Source organism: Stegostoma tigrinum, chromosome 3, assembly GCF_030684315.1.
Source record: "Stegostoma tigrinum isolate sSteTig4 chromosome 3, sSteTig4.hap1, whole genome shotgun sequence".
NCBI lineage: Eukaryota > Metazoa > Chordata > Chondrichthyes > Orectolobiformes > Stegostomatidae > Stegostoma > Stegostoma tigrinum.
The window spans coordinates 55,132,518-55,155,431 of NC_081356.1; the positions used below are offsets into that span (position 1 = coordinate 55,132,518).

Consider the following 22,914-nt stretch of genomic DNA (forward strand, 5'->3'; position numbering starts at 1 on the left):
TTATAAATCCAAAGAGTTTGGGACTGGGGAGTTGCAGACGAGAAGTTGGAAAATTAAGTGGATGACTTTTGACATTTGTTGCCAGTCATAGATTTGCATAGCAGCAATGCAGGGATGTACATTTTGAAGCAATGGCCCAGACATTCCAGTCAAACTGGAGAGACCTAGAAAGGGATTTCCTGTTATAAACCTATTGAGGAATCCTTGAATCCAGCAATGAAGAATTTCTTTTTCGAAACCATGTCCCCTTTGCAGCAGCCATTGTACTATGAGCTGCACATAGCCAGAACCCTCAAGTTTCCAATTTTAAGGGGCTTTTTCAGAAGATTACAGACAAGAAAATTTCTCATCTGAAGTTCCAATATCCTAGGCAATTTCCACACAGACTACTGCAATGGGAACTCCACGTGGTCCTGACTCACAACTCTATTCTGTGCTGTTCCAATGACTGTGTGGCCATCAGAATATCTGGGCCAACTATTGTGTGCATACATAAAGATTACAAATACTAACAATATTCAAAGTATACAGTACGATGGTCCAAAACTGGTTAGGCTTTGATTAGATGCTTTCCTAACGCTAAGATTATGTGTTCTTTCGTAGCGTGCGAATCATACTCCATAGATCATCGCAATACAGAACACAGAAAGCAAGTAAGGTTGGACAGAATATTTCTGACATTAGTCCCTGTCACTTTCTGAAGGAAATAAATACTATTGTGTTGACTTTGTCTACTTACTCAAACATGAATTTTCTGCTCTTTGGAATTGCACTTTGATGACTATTTCAAATGAGGACTATAAAACACTAAGATTTTGCAAGATCTAACCAATGTACAAAACACAAGTTTAATTTAAAACACTGTGCTCATTACGCACTGTGTCATATTATTCTGCACCTTTGGGAGCTTTTAATTGGACAAAACACCTGATTTCTCATACCTGTTCAAGTGGAAATACGTGTTCCCATTTTAATTTCCAGCTTTGAATCTTCAAATTATTTTTCTAAGCACATCCTACCATGCACAAATTTTATTAGTAAGAGTGCAGTGCGACTCACTGCAACACCAGGCAAACTAATCAAAACCGGTTACTGCCTTAACATGAAAATGGCAGTAATGTAACAAAAAGATCTCATATATAATACAGGGATATACAGTTGCAACATTCCATACCATCCTAAATTATTTTTGCTTTAGAAATATTTAATTGTGGAATTACTAGTTCAAAAATCAACTGAAGTAGCCTCCTCACAGTTCATGACTCAGTTATCCACACATGCTGCAGAAATAGACTTAACAACTTTTGAACGGGTTCAGCGGGTCACGACTTAAGAGATCTTAAACAACCTTATGCTCTAGAGGACCAGGAAGTTTCAGTTGTCAAGTATGCCCAAGACTGAGATCGATAGATTTCTGATGATGTAAATAGAAGATGAATCACGACCACATTGAATGACAGAGCAGACTCAAAGGGCTGACTAGCCTATTCTTAATGCTCTGATTTTGTGTTCTTATTTCAATCTGACAACAGTGTATTGAACTTATGATTTTATAATGGAAATGTTTTTACCAGTCTATCATTTGATTCGTAAGTTGGTTATTGTGTGGGGCTGTACCTTTAGAATAAATGTGATGAACGATGTGATCTGTGCTGGAGTCTACCTGACTGTAAAAGTTCGGTAGTAAATAGGAAGAATCGCATGGAAAACTCAAATTGAGTTGGTGACCAGTTTTTAAATTCCAGGACAATCACAGCTTTTGCCATGTCCACAACCAGAAGACTTTAAATCTCCTGAAAACCAAACAGCTGTTGTTATCAATATCAAGATTGTAAATACCTGTGCTAAAACCTGTTTCTTTGATTCTAAGATGAAAGGCTCTTATAGTCTTCTTGGACAGAGGGCGAAGGTATTTCTGGATGCCATGGGAAAAGGGATAGGAGAAGCCATTTTAAGGTCAGGTTACAGGTGTTTCAACCCAGAAAGATCAGAGACCAATTACAGCTTTGTGTAGTGCACACAGTTCACACAGTCTACAGTCATATCAAACACAGAAATTGCCGGAAAAACTCACGAGGTCCGGCTTCATCATTAACTCTGCTTTCTCCTCACAGATACTGCCATATCTGCTCTGTTTTTTTCAGCAATTTCTGTTTTTATTTCCAATTTCCAGCATCTGCAGTTCTTTATTTTTCTATATTTCTGTTTTGTCTGCGTTCATCAGATTGACATCTCAAAAGTTTTTTTTGAGGGTGGGGAGGGAGGTGGAGCGATAATTAGCAGATGGTTTCCTTACCGAGATTGGACCTGATGCCTCAAGACATCATGGGATCCGGTGTCAATGTTGAGGACTTCCCCAGGCAATTCCAAGTATACAACTGTGCCACCATCTCAGGTGGGTCTGTGGGTCTCAGGGTCTCAGTAAAGAGGATTTTGTAGGTTCATATGTGCTATTGTCGCTTCCAGTGCCTTGGTCAATGCCAAGTTGGCCGCCCGATTCCTTTTATCAGAATTTGTAGCACTTTGATACAACAAAGTGGCTTGCTTGGCCATTTCAGAGTCAACCACATCACTAGATCTGGAGTCACATGTAGGCCAGACCAGGTAAGAACAGCAGTCTTTCCTTCCCTAAAAGGACAGAAGTGAGGATAGTCATAGTGAAGAAGGGGAGGTTAATAATATCCAATTATACAGCGTACGCAATAACCAAAAAACATTTATTTTGTATTGTTTGTTTACTTGATTCTCTTGCAGTAAAATCCATTTTTTTTAAAATCATGGAATCTTGTGACTTATACTTCCATAAAATAACTGGGAGTTCAAACTTCTCTTCAAACATTAATAAAGTCTCTCAGGATCTGAACAGTGGAATATTAGTTTTCTACAACAATATTTAACGTTTTTCTTTTAGATGACATTTATTGCCCACTTCTACTTGCTAAAAAAGGTAATTGGTTCAGTGTCATGACAAATATATGCCAAGGAACCAGAGGGACCCTTAAAAACTAGCACTGAGAAATGGTTTTCATTTACTGCTCAGTATAAGTTAAAGAAAAGTTTCTTTGATTGGCTCATTGAGTCACTTTAAATCATTTGAGTATTGTGAAAATGGGAGAAACTGTGTGTCATGCACCCAAGAGAAAAAATGCAAGTGTTTGTAATAATTTAAGCTGCAGGAGATAAGGTCAGTTGGCAAGTCTACTCGATGGCAAAATCTTGGTCAACTGGAAGGGCAAACGTCCTAAGCTTCTGGGTTTTTTTTTAAAAAGGCGTAAAGCATGAACATATTCTTGTACTGATGTCAGAGAACAGGCCCATGTATGAACGTACGTCACTTAAGCGGCACAAAATGAGTCACAGTATATGCTTGACCAAAAATCTTAAACTAATTCTTACTGTAGATGTTAGCACACTTGGAGATTATTTAGTGTCACCCTATTTTAAAATTCTATCAACAGTGTTTTGTGATTCCAATGCTAGAAATCGCATTATATTAAAAAACTGAACTTGTATTGAAATATAGTTGCCATTTCCTTGCGTGCTTTCTTGCAAAAATGTATCATTTCACGTTTGATTTTACCTTGAGTTAGGTTTAATTTAATCTACCAAACCACGTTACTTCTGTACTCACTTATGCCACCTGTAAATTTTACGTCATCTCTCAGAAGAACATTTAACTTTAAAAAATGGAACTTCAAATTTATTTTCTAAACTGGTTCATGCTATAAGACTTCAGATTTTAAATTTAATCATATTAGTTTTATTCCAGCAATTGTTGTTGCCCCATTATTACGTGTAGAAAAAATGGCCAACAAGGGATAAGTAGAACTAAACAAACAGTCTGCTCCAACATCTAAATGAAACATAATGATACATTTGAACAGTTAGTCCAAGGTCAACATGGAACCCTACAAGCAGTCATCCCAGTCAGTTTGATAAAAGGATACCTGAAGATAGTCAAGTGATTGATTCCAGCTGCATTAATGAAAGGATGTTGTTCCATTAAGTGAATTGCACCAGTTACAACAATAGGTGTAAATCTTAGCCCATGAACCATAACTTTATGCGGCTGTAAAAAACGCTGCAGTTATTTTGTAGTAATTGGTTGATTCTTTGACAATTTTCACCATATTAAAGAAATAGGCTCTAGTTAAAGACACTTCAGATAACAACAGAGATGGGGTTACAGGAAAAGGGGCAATGGATCTAGGTGGGGTGCACCAAGAGTCGGTGTGGATTTGTTGGGCCAAAGGGCCTGTTTCTACACCGTAGGAATTCTATGATCTCAGTAAAGACAATGTTAAAACTTATTTTGCTGATTTTTTTTTCTTTCAAGTCTCTTTGCTTTTTACCTAGTTTTGACTATTTTCTCACTTGTAGGAAAGCAATTTGCTTTTTAGGGGTTTTGAGATGTTTTGAAGAAAATGTCCTGCAAACTATCCAGAAAGGCTCTTAGCAGAGCATTTTAACTTAGAAGTTATCCAGACAAGATGGAGTTAAATTCTGTGTAGTGTTTGAAAAGTAAAATGTCTCAGCTAATAAAACACACAAGTCACAAAATGTTAGACAACAAGTTGTAGAGCTGGATGAACACAGCAGGCCAAGCAGCAAAGGAGCAGGAAAGCTGACGTTTTGGATCTGGACCCTTCTTCAGAGATGCCTGCAAAGGACCTCTCCTGTTTTTCATTCTTCGCAGGAAAGAAAGACCTCAGTCACAAAATGTTTTTTGGTTAAATCAAGTTCAGATTTTTTTAAAATTCATTCACAGGGATGTGGGTGTAGTTAGCTAGGCCAGCATTTATTGCCCATCCCCAACAGCCCAGAGGGCCATTAAGAATCCACCAGCCTGGAGTCACATGTAGACCAGACTGGATATGGAATACAGATTTCCTTCCCTAAAAAAGGACATTAGTGAACCAGGTGGGGTTTTTCCAACATTGAACAACAGTTTCATGATTATCATTAGACTCTAAATTTAAGATTTTTTTCAAACTCTTCCATCTGCCACAGGGGCTTTGAACACAGGACATGAAAACATGACCTTGGTCTCTACTACAGTAACACGGTGAATAAGATTGAGTATAAAGACAATTTTTTCACTATTTTTAAAAGCCTATTTGGGAAATTCACTGCCCAGCTGCTTGGCTTTCATCTGTACTGTAACCATTCTATGATACAGTGAAAGCTGATTATCCAGATAGCCATGTTCACTGACTGCCACGATACTGTTCACAGCAATCATTCCAAACACAAATATCTACAATACCGATCCATGTCAACTTCCGTTTGTATATCTATACCATTAACCGCAACCCAATATCTATTTCAGTTGCTGAATTTATCAATTCTCTTCTCCATTTTGCACTTCAATATGCTTCATTATGACACAGTACGCATTAATTTTGCTTTTCTGTTTGTAAAGTATTTTCTACTATGGGAGAACTTCCTCACATTCTCAATAGCTAAGTAAATTTTACATCTGTATAAACAACACACTTGAACAATAATTCAAGAAGGCGACTCACAACTTCCCAAGAACAATCAGAAGTGGGCAAAAAAAAAATTCTGGCCTTGCCAGCAATATTCATATGCTGGGATTTAAACAATAACTTCTCTTAAATATCTGAATCATCCATGAAAACTTATTCACTTTCTGTACCTCATGACAGGGATGTGGGTGTAGTTAGCCAGGCCAGCATTTATTGCCCATCCCCAACAGCCCAGAGGGCCATTAAGAATCCACCAGCCTGGAGTCACATGTAGACCAGACTGGATATGGAATACAGATTTCCTTCCCTAAAAAAGGACATTAGTGAACCAGGTGGTTCCTGCAAGCTACATGCAGAAGGGAGCCCTATACAACTCTCTTGGCTTTGCACTGTTAAATTTTGTCATACGAAATGTCACAAAATTAAAGCCAGAGGACTTCTTAAACTCATTTTCTAATAAGCATGCATGATCACTTATGTATTTGCCATATTTGAAAGAGATGACATCACTGGAATAATGTTTCATGGCCAAAGTCAAATCTTACCATAACTGGTGAAAATAACACCCAGAATCATAGTCATACAGTCATAGAAACATACAGCACGGAGACAGACCCTTTGGTCCAACTTGTCCATGCTAAATAGACATCCTAAGTTAATCTAGTCCTATTTGCCTGAATTTGATCCATGTCCCTCCAAAACCCTCCTATTCATGTACCATCCAGATGCCTTTTAAAGTGCTGCAATTGTACCAGCATCCACCACTTCCTCTGGTAACTTATACACACCACCCTCTGCATGAAACCGTTACCCCTTTGGTCCCTTTTAAATCTTTCCCCTCTCACCTTTAACCTAGGCCCTCTGGTTCTGGGAAATCATCCCAGGGAAAAGACCTTGCCTATTCACCCTATCCATGCCCTTCATGATTTTATAAACCTCTCTACAGTCACCCCTCAGCCTCCAATGTTCCAGGGAAAATAGCCCCAGACTATTCAACCTCTTCCTACAGCTCAAACACTTTAACCTGGCAAGATCCTTGCAAATCTTTTCTGAACACTTTCAAGTTTCAAAACATCCTTCCTACAGTATGGGGGCAAGAATTGCATACAGTATTCCAAAAGGGGCCTAATCTATGCGCTGTACTACCACAACATGACCTCCCAACTCCTTTACACATTGCACTGACCAATAAGCGCAAGCATACCAAATCCCTTCTTTACTATCCTATCTACCAGAGACTCCACTTTCAAGGAACTATGAACCTGCACTGCAAGGTCTTTTTGTTCAGAAACACACTCTAGGACCTTACCATTAAGCGCACAAGTCCTGCCCTGATCTGTCTTTCCAAAATGCAGCACCTCATTTATCTAAATTAAATTCCATCTGCCACTCCTTAGCCCATTGGCCCATCTGATCAAGATTCCATTGTACTCTGAAGTAACCTTCTTTGCTGTCCACTACACCTCCAGTTTTGGTGTCATCTACAAACTTATTAATCATACCTCCTACATTCACATCCAAATCATTTATATAAAAATGACAAAAAGCAATGGACCCAGCATTAGTTATTGCGGCACACTGCTGGTCACAGGCCTCCAGTCTGAAAAGCACCCTGCCACCACCACTATCCTCTTCCTCTACCTCCTAGCTAGAAATAGCTAGTTCTCTCTATTTCAAATGATCTAACCTTGCCAACTGACCAGTCTACCTGAGGAACCTGATCAAACGCCTTAATAAAGTCCATATAGATCATGTACAATGCTCTGCCCTCACCAATCCTCTTCATTACTTCAAAAAACTCAAAGCCACATTGATTATTCCTAATCAGGCCTCGCCTTTTCAAACACATGTAAGTCCCTCCACTCAGGATTGCCTCCAACAACTTGCCCACCACCGATGTCAGGCTCTCCAGTCTATCGTTCCCTGGCTTTTCCTTACCATCTTTTTAAAATAGTGGCACCACATTAACCAGTCTTCTGGCACCTCATCTGTGGCCATTGATGATACAGGTATCGCAGCAAAAAGCCCAGCCCTCTTCCCTAGCTTCCCATAGAGTTCTAGGGTACACCTGACATGGTTCCAGGGTCTTATCTATTAAAAAAGTGGAATTGAGAGCTGGTCTCAGTAATAGTGACCACAACAAAAACTTATTTATTGTCATAAAAAATCTATTTGCTTCACCAATTCCCTTTGAGGAAGGAATGTGATGTCCTTGCGTGATCTGGCCTACATGCAATTTCAAATCCACAGCATGTCAGACTCTTAACTGACCAGTGAAATGACCTAGCAATCTACTCAGTACAAGCACCATTAGGACTGGGCAAATTGTGGCCTCAAGAGGGATGTCCACATCCTGTCAAGGAATAAATGTATTTGGGACACCAGCCAGAAGTTCTTGTCACTTCTAATTTTGAGTATTTCAAAGACACGAAGAAGGAACCACATTTGGAGTACTGTGTGCAGTTGTGGTTCCTTTACCCTAAAGGTGACGTTTTACCATGGAGGCAAAGAAGATTGACCAAGCCTGTTGTGGGACTGGCAGAAGTCTGATGAGAGATTGTGCGATTGGAGCTATTTCTCTAGTTTTAAAGCAGGAGAGGTAATCTAATTGAAAATCAGAAAATATTGCGTACTCAAAGAGACAGGGCAGATTTTCTTTTATGGGAAAGGAGTGGAGAAAAGATGGATGATTTGCAGCGGAATCTGCGTCACCAATGCAGTCTGACAAGTGGTACCGAAGGGCTAAGTGAGATGGTCATGCTAGGGCAGAGCTGGGTGGCATCAGTTTACAAGTGGTACCCAAGCAATTATGTCACTCAGGATCAATGCGTAAATAAGGGAGAGAAGGACAAGAATAGAAGCTTGAGACTTCTGAATAAGAGAAACATGCAGGTTTGGGGCTGGAGGTCAGTTGGAGTTGTAGCTTGCCAAATGAGAGGGTGGACGGGGAACAGCTGAATATATCAGCTTGGCCCTCGTGACAAAGTTGTGCACAGTCTCTTATACTATTGGTGGGGAGCTGGATAGGGGAAAGAAATGAAATTTAAAAAAGGAGTCTGAGTTAGTGGATAAAAAGAAGCTGAAGCTTGCAGAAGCAGCATGGGACAGGATTTCTGCTCTCTAGGATTCCCAGAGCAGTGTGAGATTTTGCTGGAGGATAGAAAATACAATTGTGCTTCACATGGTCTAGCCCAATCCAGCTACTGATAGATAAACTAACTCTAAAGACAAAGGCATAAGTATTAAATTGAAGGAGTGGAAGTAAGGACAACACTAAAGATAAAAATTAAGCTTTTACTGGAGCTAATCCAACATAGATGTGCATGTGTTGATGAGCCAATACAGAATCATTAGACAATTCGAAACTCTACTTTTAAGTGAAATGATTTGTTCTCAGGGCAGACAAAAAGAAATAGGATTAGAAGGAGTAAGATGAATAGATGGTGGTGAGGAATAGAAGGAAGAAATCAGATGTAGTTTTTGCAGGTTTGGGAACACTGACGTTGAGAATTGATACAAGATGAGAAGATCAGACAGGTGACTCTAAAAACTGGACAGGGGTTGGGAGGTAAAGTAAACAGAAGGACAGAAACAAAATACAGCTACATTATAGGCTCTTTACTGAAGCAAGGCAAATCTCATACCTAACAAGTATTTTAAGATGCTGATACGATAGTTCATTTTCTGGTAGTTCACAGCTAGACTAATTTCCAGAAGCAAACTGTCCAGCATTAGCCTAAATGCTTGCCTTTATTCATCACCACCACTGCATCCAGGTTTAACAATTACAACAAAGATACTATCCCTGCCTCTGGGTTCAAGTCCCACTTTCTCCAGGGTGTGCAATAACATCTCTGAGCAGGTTGATGAAAAAAACGGTGGGTCATTGGAACAATTCAAAAAGAATGAATGTAAGCAAGAAGAGATTCAGTCCATGTCCACAAAAGTGTATAATCTAACACTAAGAATACAAGTAAATTGTTGTTCGGTCTGCATACCTCATTGTTCTTTACGATTATGGTCTTTAGCTTATCAAAGGTGTTGCATGCTAATTTTGTTAATTATAATGCACAGTATAGCTGCTGATCATGTTTAAATGGTACACTGACGGAACTGTGGATGGAGCATCAATTGTTAGTTGTTGTAACCATGAATGGAGTATTGATCATAATGTTTGTACTAAGGTATTAGTCAACTGCTTTTACAAAATATCATAGCTGAAAACCTGGACATTTGAGCATGAGGAAGATGAAAAGAACTCTCCAAAAGGGACCAGTACAAAATTAAGAAGTGTTATAAAACAGCCATTTATTGAACATTGCTGAAAACTGACATTTTGTCAAAGCTTTTCCTCTTACACCCTACTTGGGCTATTTTTGAGAATACCTAACGTAAAAGGGAAGCCGTAAGTTAACATTCAACATTTCAAAATAATTAAAAACCAAACAGGGAATGTGCATTGAGAACATCAAGCATACTGAAATCGTACTGAGGCACCTCAGAGTGGAATAGATTCATGATTAATTTATTTCTATTGCACTTTGTGCTTTTCAACTTGAGACGAATTGCTGTCAGGTCATTTGCAAAAATATGGAATCTGTACTGTAAATACCAAAACTGTGACAAGTGTATTGATGTGCCTAACATGAAACCTTCAATATGGCAAAAATTGAATTTTTTGCACTCTCTGGAATTTTAAAGTCAAAAAGCTTTCAATATACTTTGACAAGTGTGTTAGGAAGAAAGCATTGTAGATAGGGTAAAATAGGTAGTTAACGAGGCGAGTTTGGTAAGATAGCACAAGAAAACTCACTTGGCATCACTAAGCAAAACACCATGAAACTCAATGGAGTTGATGCTTTGCCAAAATACAAGATTCAGTCCTTTATCATGAATGAGATTGAACAAAGCCAGTATGGGTTTATAAGGTCAAATCATATTGACAACTTACTGAAGTTTGTTTTGAGGATGTAACCAGTAGAATAAATGAGGGAGAACCAGGAGATATGAACTCCTTGGATTTTTAGAGGACTTTGATGAGCTTGCACAATTCCCAAAGCAGATAAAGGCCATTTGGCCCACCATGTCTGCACCAACCATCTGAACAACATCCAATCCAGATTGAGTCGCCCAACTCTAGTGCCATAACCCTACATTTACCATGATTAATCCATGTAGCTTGCACATCCCTGGACACTATGAGGCAACTTAGCATGGCCAATGCGTATAACCTGCACATTTTTGAACTGTGGAAGGATACCAGAGCACCCAGCAGAAACCCAGGCAGGCACCGAAAGAATATGCAAACACTACATAGAAAGTCAGCCCAAGTTAGAACTGAATCCAGGTCTTTGGAGTGGTGAGGCAGCAGTGCTCACCAAATGCCTACCAGCCTTCGTAAAAAGTTAGTGAGGTAAGTTAAAGCACATGTGATAGGTTAATAGACAGCAAGAAACACAGATGCTGGAGTCAGAGACAACACAGTATGGAGCTGGAGGAACATAGCAGACCAGGCAGCAGGAGCAGGAAAGTTGATGTTTCAAGTTGAGACCCTGCCCGACCCGATATGTCAACCTTCCTGCTTCTCAGATGCTGCCTAGCCTGCTGTGATCCACCAGCTCCATACTGTGTTGTGTCTGCGATAGGTTAGTATATTGGCATGGATCAAAAATTGATGGACAGTCAGGAAGCAGAGTGAGAACAAAAGGATCTTTTTCCAATTGGCAATGACGAGTGGGACATTGCAAGGATCAGAGCATGGACCTCAGATATTCATAATTTATATAATAAGGAAACAATATAATAATATATATAATTATGTTGTTATTATCATAATATAATGAGGAAACAAAATGCAACAAATAGGGAGGGTGCAGCAAAGGTTCACTAGGCTAATACCAGGAGCGACAGGACTGTCATACAAGGAGAAATTGATTTGAATAAGCCTGTGTTCAATAAGAGTTTAGAAGGATGAGAGGATCTGATTGAAACAAAATTCTAAAGAGGACTGGACAAATCAAGAAGCAAGATGGATGTTTTCTCTGGGAGGGGAGTGTAGAACCAGAGGATACAGTCTCATGATATATGGTAGACCATTTAGGATTGAGATGGGAAAATATTTCTTCACTTAGAACAAATCACAAAGCTGTGGAAAGCTGTACCTCAAAAGGCAGCAGAGGCCAAGCCATTTAATATATTCACAAAAGTTTTTTTTTACATTTTAAGAGCATTGACAGAAAGTGAGGATATGGCTTTGACATAGAGGATCAATGATCACACTGGCCTGTTCCTGCTCCTAATTTCTATTTTTCAATGTTATATTTGAAGTTGGGTATTTGTGTAGTGTACTTACAGGATAAGGTTTAAGAATTGGCCTGGGAAAGCAGGAGTGTGCTAAAGAGCCTAGATGCATTATATTTATTTCAGTTCAAACTCTACCACTCATAGTACAGTAAAGGAACTTTGGCTAATTTCCAACCAGCTACTGATTTCCTTCAGGACAATGCCAAACAGTGTTTGCTTGCAGAGACTGTGTAACAATTATAAGCAATCAGCAGATAATCAACATCAAGGTGGTCTCCTTTGGGCATTTTTCACACAAAACAGATTCAGCTCGAAGGGTTACAAATTACTGCGTTCTCATTCATTTAAATGAATAGACAGCATTATTGAACCAAGAAGCACTTATGTAACTCAGATGTTTAAAAGAGACTGATACAAAACATCTGGTTTGACAATGCAAAGCCACCAGAGAATGTCCCTGTAGAGCAACGGGGAATGTTCGTGACATTATTTCAGTTTAAAGCAGCATGTGCCAAACTTAAGGAAATAAATTGGATATTTCTTTAACATACATTAACATCAAACTTTCATTAATTAAACTATTATACAATTTACAATTTCTTCTGCAAGGTGTCCCAGCTGACGTTTTTTACCTGCAACAATTTCCGAACTGTAGAAAGATTTGGATTCTTATAAATTGCCTATGTAAACAGAGTCGGGGGCAGAGCAGAGTGTGGTGGCCATCACCAAGGAAAAGGTGCCAGTAAAAGTGATTGGCCTGAAGGTGGATAAATCACCTGGACCAGAACTACACTCCACAGTTCTAAAGGAGATAGCTGAAGAGATAGTGGAAACATTAGTGGTGATCTTTCAGGAATCGCTGGAGTTAGGAAGGGTCCCAGAAAACTGGAAAAAAAAAATCGCTAACCCAACACCCCTGTTTAAAAAGGGAGTAAGGCAAAAAAAGAAAGTTACAGGCCAATTAGCCGAAACTCAGACATGGGTAAAATTCTGCAGTCCATTGTAAAGGATGAGATTTCTGAATATTTAAAAAAGTGTATGGTAAAATAGGGCAAAGTCAGCATGGTTTCATCAAGGGGAGGTCATGCCTTACAAACCTGCTAGAATTCTGAGTAAAGAGCAGGGTAGATCAAGGACAGCCAATGGATGTTATCTACCTAAACTTCAAGAAGGCCTCTGACAAGGTGCCACACAGGAGTCTGCTGAGTAAGATAAGTGGTGTTAGAGGTAAGGTGCTAACATGGATAGAAGATTGGCTGTCTGGCAGAAAGCAGAGAATGGGGATAAAAGGGTCTTTCTCAGGATGGCTGCCTGTGACACGTGGTGTTTCACAAGGGTCAGTGTTGGGGCCATGACTTTTCACTTCATAACTAATGATCTAGATGAAGGAACTGGACATTTGGCTAAGTTTGCAGATGATACAAAGATAGGTGGAGGGACAGGCAGTATTGAGGAGGCAGGGATGCAGCAGAAGGATTTGGACAGGTTAAGAGAGTGGGCAAAGAAGTGGCAGATGAAGTACAACGTGAGAAAGTGTGAAGTCATGCACTTTGGTAATAAGAATAGAAGCATGGACTATTTTCTAAAGGGGGAGAAAATTCAGAAGTCTGAAGTGCAAAGAGACTTGGGAGTTCTTGTCCAGGATTCTGTCAAGGTAAACTTGCAGGTTGGGTCAGTAGTCGGGAAGGCAAATGCAATGTTGGAATTTATTTTGAGAGGACTTGAATATAAAAGGGTAGGGATATATGATTGAGGTTTTATAAGGACATGGTTAGGCTACATTTGGAGCACTGTGCACGATTTTGGGCCTGATATCTCAGGAAGGATATACTAGCCCTGGAATGGGTTCAGAGGAGGTTCACAAGAATGTTCCCAGGAATGGGAAGCTTAACATATGAGGAACGTTTGAGGACTATGGGACTACACTCATTGGAGTTTAGAAGGATGAGCTGTCACATGTCAAATATTTTGTTGGACAAAGTGTTTTCAGAGCACTGTTATTCGACACTGACAGACCTGAAATCTGAAACCTGAAAGCTGTTAAAGTAATTTCTTTTTATTTCAGCTTAGTTAGCAGCAACAAGAGAAAATCTGAAGGAAGACCAGCATAATTGCAATAAAGCTGTGCCAGCGTTAAAAAGGTTGAAGATATGCAATAAGAGCCCTCTTTACTTATGCTCTGTAAGCCTTCTTTATCATTCAAGTAATCTAAGAAATCTGATTTATGCTCAAATCTTACATGTCATTTAACAAGGCCGAATATTGTGAAATACTGACAGCAATTGAATCTTCACACATTTTCTAGGCAAAGTGGTTTGTACTACAAACTAGTAACATTTTGTTGGCTTGGAGTTTTTCCCCCAGTTTTTCTTAACTACAAGTCAAGAAATGGTTTCTGCTTTCTCTTTCTTTTGGAACCTACATCCAACGTAGCATGAAATTGGTCACATTTTCCATTTTGTCTGATACCTACCTCCGATACATACCTACAAGATTGAAGACAACCTGATCAAAGACATGGAGCTGACAATAACTATATCAGAAAGTGGAGATATACCAGTATGTTGCCTGGGCTAGGCAGTTTTAGTTATTAACAGAGACTGGACAGACTGATGTAGTTTTCCGTAGATCTGTAAAACTAGGTGAGGCTAGACATGTAAACAGGGAAGAACTTTTCTCCTTGGTGGAGGGATCAATGACCAGAGGGTACAGATTAAAAGTAAGGGAAAAATGTTTAGAGATGTGTGGGTGAAAAAGTTTCATTCCATGTCAGGACTGTAGAGGCAGAAATCCTAACAACATTTAAGTGTGCACTTGTGATGCCAAGGCATACAGGATCAAATGCTAGAAAATGTAAATTATAATATTTTGGTGGTTATTTTTGGCTGGTGCAGGTTCCAAAAGTCAAAGGGACTTTTACTGCGCTGTGGTGCTCTACGATTGAGAGATGGTGAATACACTGGTTTTGATTTTCTAAATATCCCCAAGATCTAGAACCATCTCAGGGATTGGAAGTTAATAAACATAACCGCCATTAAAGATAAGAAGTGCACTCAAAGGTCTACAGGCTAGCTAACGTAAAACCAGAAGTATGGACAACATTGAAATCTGTTAAAAGAACATCTTATCAAACTGTTATTTCCCAAGCACGTTTGCAAAGTCAGCTCAGTTCCAGAAAAAAGAAAATGTGTTTGCAAGGAGTTTAAGTAGTTGGATATATAATGGGAAGTCAATAAGTGTAATATACTTGGATTTCCAAGAGGCATATGATAAGTGCCATAAAAAAATTTGGCTAATAACATGAAATAAGCACCTGGGGTTGGAGGTATTATATTAGCAAGAGATAGAGGAATGGATAGGCTAGGAAGCACAGAGTTTCTCACAATTGCCAGACTTGTAACTCATGAATGCCACAAAGACCAGTCCTGGAGCCTCAGCTAATTATAACTTTTTGGACAATTAGATTATAACAAGTTAGGTCGGAAGGTAAATTGAGAAGAGGATACCAACAGCTATAAAGAGGAATAAGCAGACTAAGTGAACATGTCAAGTGGACAAAGTGAAGGATGTATAGTGCGGAGGGGTGAGAGGTTACTCATTTTTGAGGTAAGAATCAAAATGCAGAATTTTGGTTTAAAAAGATGTGAACCCTGTAAGCTTGTAAATGTGGATGTTCAGAAAGCCATGCATTCTTAAAACAAACACAGAAAACATGCAGTTCAATTAGGAAGGCAAACAGCATATTTGTCTTTATCACAAGGGGATCGTAGGTATAAGATAAGGAAGTCTTGTTACAATTGTAAAGGGTTTTTGCGAAACCACAACTGGAGCACTATGTGCGGTGTTGATCTCTTTTCTAAAAGGCACTGTATGGATATGATCATTGACTGGTTTTTGTGAAGCGTTCTCTGGAGTTTAAAACAATACAAGGTGAATCTATAAAAAACGCAAGATTCTGGAGGCACTTCACAGATTACAATTTAGACGTCGTTTTCCTTGGCTAACAAATCTAGAATATAGGCATAGCTGCAGAATAAGGGCAAATCAGTTAGGGCAAATATCTAGAGAAATATTTTCTCTCGATGAATCTTTAGAACTGTCTGCTCCACAACATTGAGAATGTCTCATTCTTGAATTATTCAAGAACAGGGGCAGGTTGCCACTCTCAAAACAGTCTGGAATATGGGAAGCAGGGGTAAATGGAGTTAAGGCTGAAGATTAACCATAAATAGCACTGAATGTCAGTGCAAGTCCCAGAAGCTATGTGGTCATCTCTTGGTCATATTTATCATGTTATTACTTAAAAATTCCAGTGTAGCCCAGAAAGCCAATAATAGAAATGACCTGCAGAATAAGCTGACAGGCTGAACTTGGGTTCTAATGAAGAAATTCTCTGCTCTCTGTTACTCAGTAAATCTGCACTCTCCTGGATGGTTACATTTGCCTCCCCAAAAATTAAAAACATTAGGAACGGAGATCAATAAACTACAAAAGACTACCAGTTCCCACAAATTTATCTTCTCCCACAAAACAGGGTATCATATTCCAAGAAAGAATCCCTTGTAAAGTTCAGGAGATGCCACAAATTCTAAAACATCACCAACTGTAAACAATCCAGATGATCCATGTCTGCAATTAACTTCACAGCAGGTTCTGCTTCATTATAGGAGAATAAGGGCAAACTTCTCACACAAGCATTTTTTTGTTCATCACCTAGTTTGATGACACTGACTATCTGTAAGATGGAATATCATCTTGGGTAGATGCTCAATAATTTTAGATGTGGGGTAGTGAGATTTACAGCAAATGACCATTCCTGCAGAGTTTGGTACAATTCTTTCAGCAGCAGTGCTTTTGCACACTTATTAAAATCACAGAATCATTATAGTACAGGAGGGAAGCTGTTTGACCACTTTTGCACTGGGTCACTAAGCGAGAAATTCAGAGTGCCATTCCCCAGCCTCCTTCCTGAATTTCCTGCACGTTCTTACAGTTCAGATAATAGTCCAATAATAATCCTTTTAAATGCTTCAGCTAAAACTGGCTCCAGTATAGGAGATAATGGGAACTGCAGATGCTGGAGAATTCCAAGATAATAAAATGTGAGGCTGGATGAACACAGCAGGCCAAGCAGCATCTCAGGAGCACAAAAGCTGACGTTTTGGGCCTAGACCCTTCATCAGAGTGGGGGATGGGGAGAGGGAACTGGAATAAATAGGGAGAGAGGGGGAGGCGGACCGAAGATGGAGAGTAAGTATATTTCAGCCGTGCGCTGCACTCAGCGGGTGAAGTAGTTTTTTCCTCATGTCACTTTGTTTGTTTTACCAATACTTTAAAACCTGTCCCTTCTTGTTCTTGATCCTTTTGCAAATGGACACTGTTTCTCACTATGTACACTATCAAATCTCCTCTAAGGGAAACAGTCCAAACTTCTCTAACCTATATGTGTAACTGAAGTCCCTCATCTCAGAACATTCTCATGAATGTTTTCTGTGTTCTCTCAAATGCTTTTGCCTCCTTCCTAAAGTGCGGTGCTTTGTACTAGATGCAATACTCCAGCTGATGCTAAACTAGTTCAAATTCAACATAACCCCCCTACTCTTGCCCTTTATACATAGTCTAGGCTTTATGAATACGGGTATGCTTTAACCGTTTCTCAACCTGTCCCTCGACTTAATCTATTCACATGTACATTCCAATGCCTCTGCAGCTGTAAATCCATCAGAGTAATGCCCTTCATTTTACATTTTGCTACATTTTATAACAATGGCCTCATAGCAAAATGAATATCGTCATTTAACTTCACTGAACTTCATTAACCATCAAAATGTCTGCCCACTGCACCAATTTGTCTGCGCTCTTTGATGTTTTGCACTAAGCTCTTCATATTTCACTATGCTTCCAATTACTGAAATTAATCCCTGCACACCAAGGTCGGGTCTTTTACCTTCAGAAAAAGCAAGGGTCCCACACGGAACCCTAGCCAATTCCACTGCAGACCTTCCTCCAGCCAGAAACATATCCTTTAACCATGGCTTCCTCCTGTCATTAGATTAATTTTGGCTCAATGTTACAACCATTGTTTTTATTCTGTGAGCCACAACTTTGCTCAGTCTGTTTAATGCCTCCAAAAACCTTCAGCAAGTCAATCTACAACACGTTGGCAGCCCTCCCATTCGAAAAAGCTCCAGCAATTTACATGATTTTTCTTTAATAATTCTAAGCTGACTTTATTTTACTTAACATTTTTCCATGTGAGTATCATTTGATCTGCATTGTAACGTGCAGACAAATCAAGATCGTCAAAGTTAAACTGACTGGACTGTATCTACTGGGTTTATCTCTACACTCTTTTTGAATAAACTGTGCTACTTGCAAATCCTCACACCGCTACAAGCACCCTGCCACCTCCACTTTCTCAGCCAGTCTATTCAATAGCTCCATCAATTTTAAACCTTTCCAACATTCTGAATAGTCTGGGTAGCATGTTCTTGCTTGGTGAGACAGCAGCAAAGTATTCATGCAACTTCAACTATGCCCCCTGACACCTGGTGTAAATCTTGTTTTCAGATCTCTAATTTACCATTCCAGTTATTAGGGAGATTATAAACAGCTCCCAACATTTTCTGCCCCTAGTTCTTGGTTTAACCCAAACTAGCTCTATTCCTGGATTTTCTGCACAAAGCCCTTTTCCTCCACTCTATGTATCTATTCATCTATCAGGGAAACACTTCCTTTTCAGTATGCCTTTTTCTAAAAGTTGTATATCACCAAGAGTTCAGTCTGAACCAGATTAACTGCAGTCCGACATAATAGAACAATTCCCCATTTCCACAGTACTGGGGCCAATGGACTGTGAAATGAAAATCCCCAACCTCCCACATTTTTTCTTTCAGAATTTGAACTTACCTATTTATTTCTTTGTCAATTCATACACACTTGAGATGTCAGCCCAGAGATTACTACTTTAAGGTTCCCTGTTTCAATTCAGAAACCCAAGTCCTAAACCTCTTTTAGGTGAAAGTAGGAATGATATTCTGACAATGTTTTTACATCTGCCCTCTCCTAATTCTAGTTTCATCTCGATCTATAAATGCCTTTGTCCATGGCACCAGTCAAACATGCAATCTCTGGAACTCCTACCTGCAACTACAGACAACATTATTTAGTTTCCTCAGACAAATGTGTAGGGAATGCTGGATAAGTTCTGAAATTGAGGTTTTGGTCAAGAACAATAAGGAAGCATATGTCAAGTATAAACAGCAGAGATCGAGTGAACCCGAGACGAGTATAAAGGCAGTAGGAGTATGCTTAAGAGGGAAATCAGAAGGACAAAAAAAGGGACACAAGATAGCTTTGGCAAACAGGATTAAGGAGAATCCAAAAAGATTCTACAAATATATTAAGTACAAAAAAGTAACTAAGGAGACAACAGAGCTCCTTAAAGATCAGCAAGGCCGACTATGCGTGGAACTGCAAGAGACAGGGGAAGACAGTAAATAAGTATTTTGCATGAGTGTTTACTGTGGAAAAGGACAACGAACATACAAAATGTGAGAAGATAGATAGTGGCAGAGGTGGTGCTGTATGCCTTAAAACGCATGAAGGTCGATAAATCCCTGGGACATGACCAGATATACCCTAGAACTCTGTGGGAAGCTAAGTAAGTGACTGCTGGGCTCCTTGCTGAGACATCTGTATTATCGATAGCCACAGGTGAGGTGCTGGAAAACTGGACGTTGGCTAACGTGGTGCCATATTTAAGAAAGGTGGTAAGGAAAAGCCAGGGAACTATAGGCCAGCGAGTCTGACATCAGTGGTGGGCAAGTTGTTGGAGGGAATCCTGAGGGACAGGATTTAAATGTATTTGGAAAGGCAAGAACTAATTAAGGATAGGCAACATGGCTTTGTGCATGGGAAATCATGGCTCTTTCACTTGACTGAGTTTTATGAAGACATGATAAAGGGGATTGATGAGGGCGAAGTGGTAGACATGATCCATACGGATTTCGGTAAGGCATCTGACAAGTCCCTTGTAGTAAACTGGTTAGCAAGGCTAAATCACATGTAATACAGGGAGAACTAGCCATGTGGATACAGAACTGGCTTGAAGTAGAAGAGGGTGGTGGTGGTGGTGGAGATTGCTTTTCAGACTGGAGGCATGTGAACAGCACTGTGCCAAAAAGGATCAGTGCTGGGTGAACTGCTTTTTGTCATTTAGCTAAATTATTTGGATGTGAACATAGGAGGATGGTTAGTCAGTTTGCAGATGACACTAAAATTGAAGATGTACCTCAGAGTACAATGGGACCTTGAGCAGATGGGCCAATGAGCCAAGAAGTGACAGATGGAATTTAATTTAGATATATGAGGTGCTGCACTTTGTCAAGGCAAATCAGGGCAGGGTTTGTACACTTAAATGATAAGGTCCTGGGGAGTGTTACTGAACCAGGAGACCTTGCAGCACAGGTTCATGGTTCCTCGAATGTGGAGTCCCAGGTAGACAGGATAGTGAAGATGGCATTGATATGCTTGTTTTTATTGGTAAATGCAGGGGCGTATAGGAGTTGGGCAGTCATGTTGCAGCTGTACAGGACACCAGTTAGGCCACTTCTGGAATACTGAGTTCAATGCTGGTAACCTTGCTATAGAAAGGATGTTATGAAGCAAAAAAACTGTTCATAAAAGATTTACAAGGTTCAAAGGATTTGAGCTACATGGAGAGGTTGAAAGACGGAGGCTATTTTCCCTGGAACATCAGATGCTGAGGGGTGACCTTATCGAGGTTTATGAAATCATGAAGGGGATAGATCAGGTCAAGGTCTTTTCCCTGGAGTTGCGGAGTCCAAAACTAAAGGTTTAAGGTCAGAAGGGAGAGATTTAAAAGGGACCTAAGAGGCAACTCTATCACACAGAGGGTGGTGTGTGTATGAAATGAGCTGGAGGCTGGTACAATTACAACATTTACAAAACATTTGGATGGGTATATGAACAGGAAGGATTCAGTGGGATATAGGCCAAATGCTGGCAAATGGGGCTAGATTTTGAGGATATCTGGTCAGCATGGACAAGTTGGACTGAAGCGTCTGTTTCTATGCTGTACAGCTCTGACTCTAATTCTCATCACTGCAAAGTTATTCCTCATTACTCCATTTGACAGAGTTTTCTACACAACAGGGCTGTGGTCTATTTGCGGACCCATACTACAGGCCAAGACCTCAACCACATCAGGTTATAACAACACCCATCACATCCCCTGCCCTGACAGTTCACCAAATCCAAAGTCCTACTTAACCAAAATGGTACAAAAGCCTCCTGAATTAGAGTGGTCAAGACTCTACTCATCTCGTCTTGCAATGTCTGCAACTCTGACTTCAGCGCAACTACCCCAAGCAAAGCATTAATTTGACATATTTCCTACCTCCGAATGCAAAATGCCTTCTGGTGTGTAATCAACCCTGCTCCTTTTCCAACTCTATTACTAGTCATGTACTTTGAGAAGACTTTGGGACACCCCTTACATTGGCTGCCAGTTTTTTGTCGTAATCCCTCTTCATTTATCTAAGATGTGTTATCTCTTCTGAACCTTCTGTGTTCATCCTGCTTCTTAATTATATTTTCTACCCCACATAAACATATTTTATTTTAATTTCTATCTCACGTGCCATTAAGAGCTATTTATTTATTTGTTCTCCCTTTCCCTTCTGAGGAAATGTATCTTGTCTGTACCTAAAACTATTCGCTGTTTGAAGGAACCCCTATGGCTCAGCTACAGGGTTCTCCATCAATATTTTGTTCTAGTCTCTGGCCCAGCTCCATTCTGCCAGTGAAAACAGCTCTCTCCCAGATAAATTATTCTTACTCTCAATTGTACGTTGTCCTTTTCTACTGTCATCGTAAATCTTACAATACAGTGATCACTATCTCCTGAATGCTCCCCCACTAACACCATCTATTTGACCATTCCTATTTCTAAGAAGTAATGTCCAATATCACCAACTGGGCTTGACAAACTTTTTTTCAGGTTTGTTCCTGTGGTTAGTGTATGAAACTGAAAATGCCCCATTTATTCCTACTCTTAGCTTTGTGCATTTTAACATATTATCCCCAACACCATGAGCCCTCCATTTGCTCAAATGGACACTTTGCTGAATGCCCTCAAAATTTCATATATAATACTTACAACCGGCCTAGCTTTAACATCAATATTACAGACAATTTTTTTAAAAATTAACATTGCTGACACTGGCCATGTTTTTTTTTAGAAACAGCCTTGTTAACACCTCTTCAACAACATATTTCAGCATTTGGCCAACAACAGATGTCAGGCCAACTAAGCTCTCATTCCCTATTTTCTCTCTCCCTACTTTCCAGAATATCTGCTTTGCATTTACAATCCTCTGGGATTATTTCAGAATATTCAGAAGTTTGGAGAATAATAAGTGCATTCACCATCTCTGCATCTATCTTCTTTAGAATTCCAAGATTTAGGAAATAAGGTCCAGGGGATTTGATGACTTTTAGCCCTGATTATTTTTTTGAATTGCTATAATGCCAGTGTAGAGATGCACCAATGTCAGGATCATTAAAGTTCCCTCTTCTCCTTCATTCTTTGACTCCCTACTACTGTGGTGTTGTTTTCTATAACATCCATCATTCCCTTATTCAGAATTTTTTTTCCCCCTCATCATAACATCTAACGAGGTTTATGTTCCTTTGGTTATTCTTTCTTTTCACAAAATTGCAGAAGCTCTTACTACCAGATTTCATATTTCTCACTGTTTAACCTTCATCCTGTCTTTTCTCTCAATCATTTGTAAAAATCTTCTGATCCTTACATCTATCCTTTCAAACATCATATACCTCTTTTAAGCAAAACGATATTATCCCTAATTTCTTCTGGTCAGGTATTAATTAACACTTTTCCCAGAATTTGTTTTTCAACAGAACTTATTTTGATTTAAAAGAATAATTCAAATTTCTCAAATATTTCCAGCTGCTTGTCTACTCCATTTATTTTCCCTTAATCAACCTTGGTCGGCTTGTCTCTAACATATACTTTCTCAAAAAAGTGAAATTTAACCACACCATGGTTACGCTAACCCATAGGATCCTTTACAGA

General features: G+C 39.5%; 1 protein-coding gene across 7 annotated transcripts in view; it reads right to left on the bottom strand.

Annotated features, from left to right (window-relative positions):
* The window catches only part of LOC125450767 (spindlin-W), a 74,214-nt gene that overhangs the window by 26,675 nt on the left and 24,625 nt on the right, over window positions 1-22,914 (bottom strand). For 3 of the 7 annotated variants that reach the window (XM_059644613.1, XM_059644612.1, XM_059644611.1), the window contains exon 3: window positions 2,297-2,628. The exons of the other annotated variants lie outside the window; for them this stretch is intronic. The gene's annotated coding sequence lies outside the window, so the exon portion shown is untranslated. The remainder of the gene's footprint in view (window positions 1-2,296; window positions 2,629-22,914) is intronic. 7 annotated transcript variants of the gene reach the window in all.